Source organism: Protopterus annectens, chromosome 1.part2 (genome assembly GCF_019279795.1).
Source record: "Protopterus annectens isolate FY-2018-M chromosome 1.part2, PAN1.0, whole genome shotgun sequence".
In the NCBI taxonomy this organism is placed as follows: domain Eukaryota; kingdom Metazoa; phylum Chordata; order Ceratodontiformes; family Protopteridae; genus Protopterus; species Protopterus annectens.
Window position 1 is genome coordinate 491,816,610 of NC_056727.1, and position 12,777 is coordinate 491,829,386.

The 12,777-nt window shown below is 40.2% G+C and overlaps 1 long non-coding RNA gene across 2 annotated transcripts in view; it reads left to right on the forward strand.

Moving 5' to 3' along the window:
* LOC122789745 overlaps window positions 1-12,777 on the forward strand; it is a 2,129,853-nt gene that overhangs the window by 1,539,717 nt on the left and 577,359 nt on the right. For both annotated transcript variants that reach the window (XR_006362872.1, XR_006362873.1), the window contains exon 5: window positions 8,588-9,036. This is a non-coding gene — a long non-coding RNA (uncharacterized LOC122789745). The remainder of the gene's footprint in view (window positions 1-8,587; window positions 9,037-12,777) is intronic.

The following is a 12,777-nucleotide window of genomic DNA, read 5'->3' on the forward strand; positions in this document are numbered from 1 at the left end:
GTCAGTTGTAAGGCCATCTTGGTATCGCCACTGCTGTGCACCATTCATCAGGGACAAAACCAGTAGCTAATCTTTCATTAAATGGTTTGAAGTATCCCCAGAGGTATGTTTAACAGTATTAATTAAGCAACTAGGTGCATTGCCTGGTCTTATGGAGGAAGTATTTTTGGTACTGGATAATGCTTTCAGTAAATTATCTTTAGAGATAATTGGGGGGGGGGGGGTAATGAAATTTTGTTAATTAAGTCTAGGACTTGTAGGGTAGATTCTGCTGTCCCAGTTTATTGAAAAGGTAGTTAGACACCTATAATAATTAGGGTTTGATAATAACAAGATCATTGAAAACACTGAGAAATGTTATGTGGTCATCAGTGACAAAGAATGTGTTCTATTACTGTACATTAGTTTATAATTAATCCTGCCTAGAGTGACCAGTAGTTCATTGAGTTCGCTTTGAGAGTCCCTAGGGATCTGTCTGGAGGTAATATTTTCACTGCCTAATGTGAAGTTCCCACCACAGTTGACGTTGGGCCTGAAGGCATGAAAAATGCTGACCCTGGTATAAAGGGAGTCCCCTCTTTATATCTGAGCCAAGCTTATGGATGTCTTCCAAATATGTGCCTTAACTCATTACATCCAAGTGACACCTCCAGGTGCATCTGCAGTTAACTCTTACTGATGCCTCTAAGTGTCAAATGTCATTTGTTCATATTTGCATCAATAATTCCAAAGCCATGCTATGTACAAGTTTTTAAAAGATGTCATCGTCATCTTAAAACTTACACAATAGCAAAACTCAACTGCATTCATATTTTACCACTGTCTAATGCAGGGGAATCAATATTAACTGTAGTTTTTATGATATTAATTTATATAGCTGTAATTTTCACATTTTTCTAAATATCTCAACAACCAAGTAACAGCTTCATGTTAAAGCTCTTGGCTAGATGAATAAAATGTCGGTAATAATATTTGTATAGCTTGAGTGGTTGCTGAGATATTGTAAGTTGTTTACACAATATTACAAATGTAATAGTTTCTGTAGTTACTGTGGCTTATAAAATTCAGTTTAAGACCTAGAACCTAAAGAATGCTACCACTATAAATATACAGCATGAATTATGGTTACAAGTGATGTAGCGTGGAATGATCAAAGGTTCTATTTCATCTTACTCCTCAATCTCCCAACAGCATTTGACAAAGTAAGCTGTAAATTCTTGCTAAAGCATCTCTGAACCTACAGTAGACTTGCATCCACCATCCGGGACTGGTTTACCTCGTTCTTACCTGTCTAGTCATTTCCATTGAGTAGTCTTTAGTGTTTGTTCCTCTTCCAGAGTTCTGAGAGACTGTAGGATGCCACTGGGCTTAGTGTTGGGTCTTTTGCGGCTTGCTATGCACATGGTACCACTAAAAGATATCATATGTGGGAGTGTTAGGCAGTATTGTTGCAATGCAGCTGGTATCTGGCCAGTCTTCTCATTTTCTCAGGAGTAATGTTAGACTTCACTGTTTTTGAAGTCCCAGACCGAATGGTATGTAGCTGATTGAAGTTAAATCCAGAGATAGTTGAGGCTCTTTTGGTACATACTCTGGCAAAGTCTTCACAGGCTACGTCTCTCTCCTGATTAATATTCTGTGGTGCTACTCAGCTGTAGTTTGAATCGAGGATTCGAGAGCTTGGATATATTCCTGATTATGTGCTCTGACTCCGGGACCAGATGTCAGCTGTATCGATGTCATCGCAGTTTCACTTGAGGCATGCCCCCTGGATTAAAAATCCATTCCCCCATCTTTGGCAGGTTTGGAAGTAAATGATAGATGTCAGAGAACCGCTTGGGAAAAAGTAGACCGAGAACCACTTGGGAAAAAGTACACCGAGAAACATGCATCTGTGTGACCTCTGTTTCTCGAGGTCATAGTCTGCTGTTTAACTCAGTGCTTGCTTGTCCCATATGAAAGTTGCAATTAAACTGACTGTGAGGTGTGTGAGATACAGCCTTGTTTGCTTTGGTATAAGCATACATAGATGTGGCAATGTTGGAAAAAAATAGACTCGAATAAGAATTTCTTTTCCCACTCCAACATTACCACATTTGCGTACATGCCTCCACATGCCACACCCATTCCTAGTGTAACAAGAACAAAACTGAAAACATCTCACTTCTTTAGTACTAATTATAACCTGCATCTCCTAAACCACTGGGCAGCTGGATGCAGTTATAGTAAGTTAAGATTCCCTGGTGCCCCTATCATAGAAATCATACTGTGAATTACTTTGGAATATTGCAGAAATGGGACTTGAAATCCTGATAGACAGCAAGGAGTGCCATGATGTGGTCACACTGCAAGAACCAAACTGTAATTAGAATGATGATGATCAGAATTACAGCCCCATCAGTAAGAATACACAAATGCATGTGCCTCAATACCTAATTTCAGAAGAAAACAGAAAATCATTTCTAAATGATGTCTGCTTATTTTTTTTAGTTGTAAAAATGATACTGAGTTATCCATAAATAGCAGCACAAGAATATCTGTAATGCAAAAGCAGTATCTTTCATGTTTGTTTGATACTATGGGCAGGAAATGTAGTCTAGGTAAACTGATTGTGATTTCTAGACGTGGTACTCCACTGTAAGGCTGGCGTGTGCCAAGACTGATATTCAGTGATGGTAAGTGATGCAGAGATTCTGTAATGGGATGACAGCAGGAGGCATAAATAACAGTAACCTAGCTGAGGGTGTAGACAAGCTGTTAGCATGAGTGTTTGGCCAGAGCTGGTAGACAGCCATCACATGTACAAGCACTGTATGCCTGAATGGCATTGCAACAAGCTTAATAGGGCTCCATCATCTAAATATTGTAGATTACATCTGCACAATACCAAGATCCATTCAGTAGTGGTAGTTTAGCTGCATTTATATTTGAACATCCCAATTCAGGAGGGCAACAACCACCCTGTATCCAGGCATTCTGTTACTGCAAGACACATGCTTTCAAAATCCACAGTGCGCAGACATTGACCAGTAGAGCACACTGTGCCTGCAGTGACTAGTAGTGATGTTTACATGTTGGGACTATGATATAAGATGCATACGTGAGCAGTAAAATTGATGTTAGCGTTTTCTGGTATGCAGGAATGTTTAATAAAATGGCTGCAGTCACATTCATGAATTATGGAAATTGTAACAGAATACCACTGAAGACACCCATAACTCATTCTGCACAAGCTTTCCCAACAGTGCTGCAGACTGTGCAGCATATATACTTGGGCAGCATGCACGCTGGTGGTACAGTGTGTGTATCTGTGCCACATATATTGTGGTATTATATTTTCTGCTCTCTGGCCTCATGCCAGACATATCTAAGGATGGTATGATTTTCTGCCTAGAGCCCATTCCTATCCTACTCTTATGCGGTGTGTAACCCTGTATGATGCATTTCCTGTGTGACCCTTTTCTCATTTTATGTGGCTAGAATTCACTTGAGCGTATAGACATCTGTGCAGTTACAGAGACGTAGTTTAAAATGACAGTGTGTGCAAGGGTTCACTGCCTTCCACACTCTTTGACCAGTAGCTGCACACTCAAGGGCTAAAGGTGGTAGTGTCTCAATTTACATCAATAACAAACATACCTTTAGGGTGGTCAAACAGGATGACATGCTGGAGTTCCTCCGTGTGCAGATCACCATAGACAAAATCTAGTACCATGTCCTAGGCACCTGTAGGTCACCCTCCATGTCCTATGAAGCTCACAGTGCATACCTGGACCTACTGGAGACACTTAAACCAGATAAAGAACACCAACGGACCAAGGCAAACACCAATAAGTTCTCAAAATCCTTTGTAATATAACAATCAATTGCGAGCTGGAATATAGGCAAGCTCAAAGGCAAAAGCAAATGCAGATAAACCAATATAAACGCTTTATTTGTAGATCGGTTTTCGTCACCAACTTCATCAGAATAAATGGTTTTAAATAATGGTTTTATTCTGATGAAGTTGGTGACGAAAACGGATCTACAAATAAAGCGTTTATATTGGTTTATCTGCATGTTGGACACCTTCCTGTGTCGGTTTACTACTGGAGACACTTACCATCCAGCCTAATACCTTACTCATGGGACACTTTAATTACCCCTCTGTAGACTGGGAATCCCACATGGTGTCAAATCTAAAGAGACAGAGATTCCTGGACTTCGTAAATATAGGTTCATAGGTGATTACTGGGCTATTGACCCAAAGGTCTTTGTAAGCCTAGCCATGTGTACCCAATAATATCCAGTATAATAAAAGAGAAACCTAATATAAAGGATCTTGCCTAAACACGAGATCTTAGTTGGGTGAAATCTGTGGCAGGAATTTACTGTTTCCCATCCAGTCATCCAGGCTGCACTTAAACAAGGTCATAGTGGGGCTTTATTTGATGTTAACTGGTAGCCTATTCCAGAGGAGTGGCAACCTCTGAGAGACATATCTGTCTCTCCAGCAGGTCCTGTTTATCTCGCAGGCCAGGTTAAGGTCCCTGGAGCGGGTGACCCTTGTCCCATTTGACTTGCGGATCTGCAGCATTTCCATTAGGTTTGGATCCAAGATTGCTGTGTAGGCCAAGCACAAGTCTACTCTAAGTAGTCTGCATGCTACTGAGTACAGTGACAGTGAATTCAGTCTGTCAGTGTATGACATGCTGGAGACCATGAATTTTCTTGGTTAGAAACCTCTAAGGCCTGTCAAGTTGCTGCAGGTGCCTGGTAAGGTACATACCAAAGGGAATATTGTAGTCAATTATAGGTCTGATGAGGGTCAAATACAGGGGTGTTATGACCTCTTTCGCTATTGAGGGAATGCCTTAATTACCACAATAGACACATGGTGGTCAAAGTTTAGGCTACAGTCAATTTGCGTTCCCAAGTCTCTCACTACTGAGTTGTTGCTTAGGTTATTATTATTTATGATAGTCTGCAGGGATTTTGTTTTTAGTGGAGGGGATGATGATTCATTTTTTTGCATTGAGTTTGAGTCCATGGCTTTGGCACAAGTCATTGGTTTGTGTAAGTCTCTCTTAAAGTATATTGACATTGTTTGGGGTTTCAATGATTGCATCTAATTTGCAGTCGTCAGCCACAGCCCCCCTGTTTTGGCCTTAACTTCTGAGAAGTATATTCCAAACAGTAAGAGGGCCCAGGACTGACCCCTGTGGGACCCCACTGGTGACAGGTTTGCTGGTTGAGGTAAAGTCCCCAACTTTGAGTGTGATCTGTCAGTGAGCCAGTTAGCAACCCAACTGACAACATAAGGGATATTCAACTGGGAGAGTTTATCAATGATGCCCAGATGTGGAATTGTGTTAAAGGCCTTGGCTAAGTCAAGGTAGGCTGTAGGCACATATTTGCCTTCATCTATGGCTCTGGTGACATTTTCAAAGAAGTCTACCAGGTTAACAGGCATGACCTGCCTTTGACAAAACTTGGTTTGGAGATCATCTATATCCTTATTTCTAAGGTCCATGATAATTCGCTACATGCTTTACAGATAACGCTGATTAAGCTTATAGGTCTGTAGTTTCCAGGGTCTGTTGCTGTACCGCATTTATGAAGGGAGATGACTGTTGCTGTTTTCCATTCAGCAGGGACAAAACCAGTACTCCGGCTGTGGTTGAAGAGAGCACCTAATGGAGTTGCCACACTGATGTTTTAGACCATTTAAAACTCAACCTGGGATGCCATCCTGTCCCTTAGAGGCTGTGTTTTTGGCCTTGGAGAGAGCATTCATGACTTGCTCTTTGGAGATGCAAGGTGGGGGAGATGTAGAGGGAATGCTTTGTGGAGTGTTTGGAGAGGGGAAAGGAGGGTGAAATCTTCACCAAACTTGTCAGTTAATAGGTTAGCTATTTTCACAGGATCAGTGTGTGTGTGTGTGATGCAATCCGGTAGTTTAGCACATGTCTGAGTCCTACCTTTTACGTTGCAGATATAGCTGACAAATGCCTTATGGTTATCCTTAGCTATGGTTGCAAAATTTTTTTTCGAAATTGCCTTTAGAGGATTTTACCAGTTGTATTGTTTGCCCAAGCCGAGGAGGGTGTTCTTCCAGTGCCGGGACCTCTCTTTTTTATTTTAGACAGCAACTTCTTCCTCTTGTATACTTATTAATGCTAGATGTCCACCAGGGAGTCATGTTTTTTCTTGATGATCTTGTTTTGATCCTATCAGGTACAGTTGTCACAATACATTTGTATACGTGTTTGTACAAGGCATTTGTGTATACATTATTATAGTTGTCAATGCCATCTGTGGGAACAGGAGCTTGGAAATTATTTATGCCATCCCTTAGGAGGGTATAATTAGCTTTGTTGAAATTTTTAGCTTGATTTTCACCTGAGGGGTTCAGGTATTAATAGCTACTTCAGATGTGACTGATTTGTGATCAGATTTAACCAGTGAGGGTCCTATACTTGTGGTGGTGCAGTGGTTACCCATGTGGGTGAAGACCAGGTCAAGAATATTGAGCCCCTTGTAGGGTTGCATACAATTTGTTGCAGGATATTAGTGTCAACAAAGCCCATGAATCTTTGTGTGAGCATTTTGGTACTTGTATAAGTTTGTCAATCAGTGGACGGATAGTTAAAATCGTTGGACTTGGATATTAGGGATAGTTAATAAATAGTATAAATACCATTTTTGGTCTCCCCTGGAAATAGGCTATTAGCCTGATGAAACTAACCCTGTAAAAAAGGATAAATAAATATTTTGTGTATTGGTGTGTGTGTGTGTGTGTGTGTGTGTGTGTGTGTGTGTGTGTACACACTTTAGTTGTAAGGTATTTAATGGAGGGCATGACAAGTTTCCCCTTGCATGGATGTGGCATAACCTAAAGGTGAGAATCTCTGAGTTAAGGAACTAGGGAGCATCTGCTGAATCACTATAAATACTGCATTCTTCCGAGTGTCATGATCAAATCAAAATGTTATTTACAGGTGCTGTTCCCATAAGAGCAGCCAGGAAATAATAAAAATATGTTAAACAGAAAATTAATGAATATACTGAAATTATCACAGTCTGTAATTACATAACAGCAAAACCTTGCTGAAACAAGAAACTATATTTGAATTCAGAAATGCTGAAGAGATTAGTATGTTAGCAGATGTTATGTCAGCAGCTATAGAGATTGGTCATTTTGAGTGCGTGTGACTTAGTGAGGCAGCTTAGGATTGCATAATAACTGGAAATGGAGCTTGCTGCTGAAGCAGGGTTTTATTTTTTTCCATTCATTATCTTCTTTTTCAAGTCTCCTTGTTCTATATCTGAAAAGAGAGGTAAGCAAGAGGGCTCAAGTGAAGTCTGGTACCCAACCTGTGAGAGGGTGATTAGAACAAGAGCACTCCTCCATCCACCTACTTGCCCGAATAAACTAGCTGAACTTCAACAAGATGTCTATTCCTCTTACAGAGAGGGTATTGGAGAGAGAGATCTCCTAGATCTGCTAGCTAAAGTGATTTTTATCCGGACTAATCCTTTGTACTCTGTTTTGTGTCCTACATCTTATCTGTGATCTCAGCTTTGTATTTCCTTTTGACAAGCTGTTAGGCAGATGACAAGTTTCTCTGCTGTTGATGATCTGTACTATTCCTCTGGGTAGTATATGGTATGAAGTAACACACATCCCCTGTTTGTGGGCTTCTGACTCCATATATGATATAGAAATAGACCATCCCATCTTTTAAAGTTGAGATTGTAGGAATATGGTAGTCTTCTGATCTGTACAATCAGTGCACTTTGGTTGAAATTATTTTTAGCCTATATTTTAAAGTTTTTAGGTTCATAGATAATTACTAGGCTAGCTGCCCTTGCAGGCTATTTTAATACTAGTCAAATGTGAGAACCAAACCTTGGAACTTGATTGAGAGAAACAACTCTCAACCCCTTCATACTTCCAATGATAGTCTTGTCTTTGTGGCTGCCTTATTACAAGGCCCACAACTGCTTTATGGCATCATCATGTCAATGATTTGTTTTTCTGTGTTCCAGCATTCCTCTTCCAGATGTGATACTTTAATGTCAGATAATCCTTTGTTAGGCTGAGTTTAAATTAGCAGTTTTTGTTCATCTCGTCTTGTAGCATCAGTGTGTGTAAGGAGCCAGATGACAGCTTTCTTTTGACTTCTGCTACATCTAATGGTAGCCAATAACCCATCTCTGACCCAGTCTCCCAGTGTTGTTGCCAAGCTGTGCTCTGGGCATTGTCATTGCTCCTGCTGGGCAGCCAGTATCCTAGGAAGAGTTTTAGGCAACTTATGCATTGTGTGTATGTTTATGAATCAAGCACATTCCGAATAGTACCATGTAGATACCAGACTACAGTGACTGACTATATCTGAGATATCCAAAAGTTTCTGTGATGAGTCTGCAAGTTCATTCTAGTATTTATTTTTTTAAAGTAAGTGTGGTTTGAAATGGTGAGTCACAAATAACTGTATTACCTACTGTAGCTATAGTGCTGTGAAATAAAATTTCATGTAATTGTTGCCTTTTCATATTTCTGCATAATGAATGATTTGGCTTTTCATTCTGTTTTTCTCAATAGGTATTTCCCTGAAGTATGCCACGGATGCAGAGTGGGCAAAAGCAGTGGGTGGCTGTGTTCAGTGAAACCTCAAAGCGTTTCCCACCCATATATCAAGCACTGATATCAGTCAAGGCTATTTTTTCCAGGAAGTGCTGTTTTTGCAATAGAGGGACCCTGAGAACTTGACCACTCATTCTCTGAGGTATGAAGAGAATGTTAAAGGAAACAGTGGTGTGTGAGTCAGCACACATGATTGATTCAGTTTCGTTGAACACTATGACTGTAGCTCTTACTCATTTGGTCCTCATAAGCCGGTAAGGATGTAATTCAGTGGGTATGCTGTTAATGCAGACACATCTTCTGTTAAGCCCTATAATCCCACAGGGCAATGAAACCTTTCCTTTCAGCAAAGTTGCCTACATTTTATAGGCCTTTGACCTTTGGGGCTGCTGAAATCAGGATCAGTGGTGAGTGTTTTTTCTGCTAGTCTTTACTTTTATGTATTGCATAGCAGTTTCTTGTGATTTCCTCTGCATTTGTGTGAAAAAAAACAGTGGAACACATGATGCATAGAGCAGGTGTAGTCTGTGGAATTTTTTTTAACTGCATTTCATTTATGGTCATGTTTTTACTATTATTTCTCAGCTGTTGAAATGTGGGCTAATAAGGCAAGCAATGAATGTAAGCAGGAGGTGCAAAAGGACAGTATTGTGTGTAGCCAGAGACTGTGTGATAGCTAGCATGAAAGCAGGCAGATGTCATCCATCAGTTTGTGAAACATGTTTTGTGTCCTTTCCTGCTGAGCACATGGCTTGCTTGCAGCTGAAATACCATCAGTCGGGGTATTTACTAAGCAGTGCTTTCTGTCACGGATTATTACTTGTCATGCAATGCAGAATATAGTTAACCACCTGTTTTTCAAAAGCCTCAGCAAGTGATTACAGATATAGGCACTATTATCATTTTTACCATATTATGCTTTTTAAGATGGATTATATTTTTGTTGATAGTCCAGTAATACAAATTGTGTGTTGGAAATGCACCGACAACAGACCTTTGCAGTGTTTTAAGTAATATTGGGCTAAAATGCTGAACTCTGTTTTAAAACTTACTTGACAGCTGGACCGTTAATAGTGTGCATCTTCAAGGTAGTGGCACCACAAAACCAAGTGAGAATATATCCCAGCAGCTGCTTCCCTGTGCAGTGCAGATGGCGAAACCGCATCCCGACAGCTACTTCCCTGTGCAGTGCAGATGGTGAGACTGCATTCCAGCAGCTGCTTCCCTGTGCAGAACAGATGGGGAAACTGCATCCCAGCAGCTGTTTCCATGTGCAGCATAGGCAGGGTGACTGTATCACAGCAGCTGTTTCCTTGTGCAGTGTAGATGCAGAAACTGCATCCCAGCCGCTATTTCCTTGGGCAGTGTAGATGGAAATTGTATATCCCAGCAGCTGTTTCCCTGTGCAGTGTAGATGCAGAAACAGCTTCCCAGAAACGGTTTTCTTGTACAGTTTAGATGCAATAATAACATACCAGTAGCTGTCTTTATGCGCAGTGTAAATGGGGTGACTCTGTGCAGTGTCAAAGGGGTGACTATCTCCCAGTAACTACCCCCCTGTACAGTGCACATAGGGTGACTGTATCCCAATAGATGTTTCCATATGCACTGTAGATGGGTAGATGTTATCCCAGCAGTTATTTCTCTGCACAGTATAAATGAGAAGACTGTCTCACCAGCTGTTTGTTTCCATGTGCAGGCTTGAATGGGAGACTGTTTGCCAGCAGCTGTTTCCCTGTGCTGTATAGAAGGAATGTTCTGTGTGGATCAGTGTGGTAGCTTTGCTAGCTCAGAAGGTTGTATTCTGCTCTTTAGGTTTGAGCAAGGCTGTCTGTTTTCTTGTCACTTCAGAGCATGGGTTAAAATTTCCACACTCACCTATATATAAAGCTTTTCAATGAAATGTTAAGCAACATGTTTTTTTGATCCTTCTGGTAGAAGTTACGTATACCAGGGCACCTTTCAAAAGGAGCATAGTACTGTATGATAGTTTTTGAAAGCATGTGTATATTAGTTGCACTCAGACAGACATTTGCATGCCTGTGCACAAACTACTGTTTACAAGGTTATCACCAGTATCATGAGGGAAGTGCCCCTGTTGCACTGGTTGCATTTCATAAACTATACTATTCTGAGTCACGTGGAAATAATCACAGAGGCGTCACATAAGACATAACTGTGCTTAGGATCCAGAGACAGCAGCTGTTGCAGGATGGTGGATGCATGTACTTCAGAGATAGCAGAGAGGTACTATTTATATAGTATTTAGTATAATATTTAGAGAGGTACTACACACCTAACCATGTTTTGTAATATTTAGAGAGGTACTACACACCTAACCATGTTTTGTAATATTTAGACAGGTACTACACACCAAACCATGTTTTGTAATATTTAGAGAGGTACTACACACCTAACCATGTTTTGTAATATTTAGAGATGTACGACACACCTAACCATGTTTTGTAATATTCAGAGAGGTACGACACACCTAACCATGTTTTGTAATATTTAGAGAGATACGACACACCTAACCATGTTCTGGAATATTTAGAGAGGTACTACACACCTAACCATGTTCTGGAATATTTAGAGAAGTACGACACACCTAACCATGTTTTGGAATATTTAGAGAGGTACGACACACCTAACCATGTTTTGGAATATTTAGAGAGGTACGACACACCTAACCATGTTTTGGAATATTTAGAGAGGTACTACACACCTAACCATGTTTTGGAATATTTAGAGAGGTACGACACACCTAACCATGTTTTGGAATATTTAGAGAGGTACGACACACCTAACCATGTTTTGGAATATTTAGAGAGGTACGACACACCTAACCATGTTTTGGAATATTTAGAGAGGTATGACACACCTAACCATGTTTTCGAATATTTTCAGACTCTTATCTGAAATCTCCACAGGTGGGATACAGAGTGAAACTTACGGCCCTAATGCTGGAGAGAGACATTTCTCCCCATAAAACTATCACAAACGAACACACACACATGCACATGTATAAAAGCATGACATCATAAAGAATTTAATGTTTAACAGTGTTGTGAAATTAGATCTTGGCTATAGTAGTAGTGGGTTTAGAATGCTTCGGCAGATATGTCTGTATAGATAGGGGCAGGGAGGTATGTGTTGAAGAAGATAAGGTAAGAAGGAAAGAAAATGCCTAGGCTTATGAAATGATTTGCATCAAAATATTCTTTGCATTAATTACAGAAATTACTATGAGGATTATAGAGTTTGCAGATTATCTAACTGGGCGAATGATGTTTCCTGTAATAAAGCCTTATTAGGCAAAGTGGGTTGCTGATATTACAGTATGAATTAAAGATTCCCATTTAAAATGGCAACGGTTGTTAACATTGGTGTATAGCATTCACATTTCATTCTAGAGTTAAACCAATTAAAAGAAAAAGAAAAACGCAAGCTCATAAAAGTTCAGATTTTTTTTCTTAGTGAGTTGCTGGTAATGTATATCTTGGTTTGCTGAGTGTGATTAATTACAGTAAACCCCTCTATTTTGAGGGGGCTTCAGATTACAGACGTTTTTGGTAATGTGTTTCAGTGAAACCACAGAGAGCAGTAACACCTCCTGACTGGGTGCTACACCTCTCTTAGCAGTACAGCTACTATCATGCGTGGGCAACATGGCTTCAAATGAGTCAGCAGAGCCCTCCACATGGCTTAGTGCTGAGTCGTATTTGCACCTGCTCTCAACACAAATGTCATCATGCTGTCAAAAAAAAAAAACAGTCTTGGTACTATATTCTGTGTGGCAGCATCAATGCAGTAAGTATGTCAAAAAGTTAGTCTAGTTAGTGAAAAAAAATAGCTACTGGAAAAAAAACTAGCTGGTGCACTCAATAGTATCTAGAGGCTGCCAGAACAGATTTGGATATCCAGTATTTAACATCATATACAGGACACAACCACCTTACATATGCGTTTAGATGACTATATGACAAGGCAGCTGTTACTGTGCAGTAGTTCTTCTCATGTGACTGTAAACTCCCTTTGCATTTGTCCATAAAGTACTCCATGATTGTATTCCTCTCTCTCTTTTGGCTTTTCATGCCAAGTCCTGTCTGCTCAAATTTTTTTCTCCTGAATTTCACATACTGACTGCC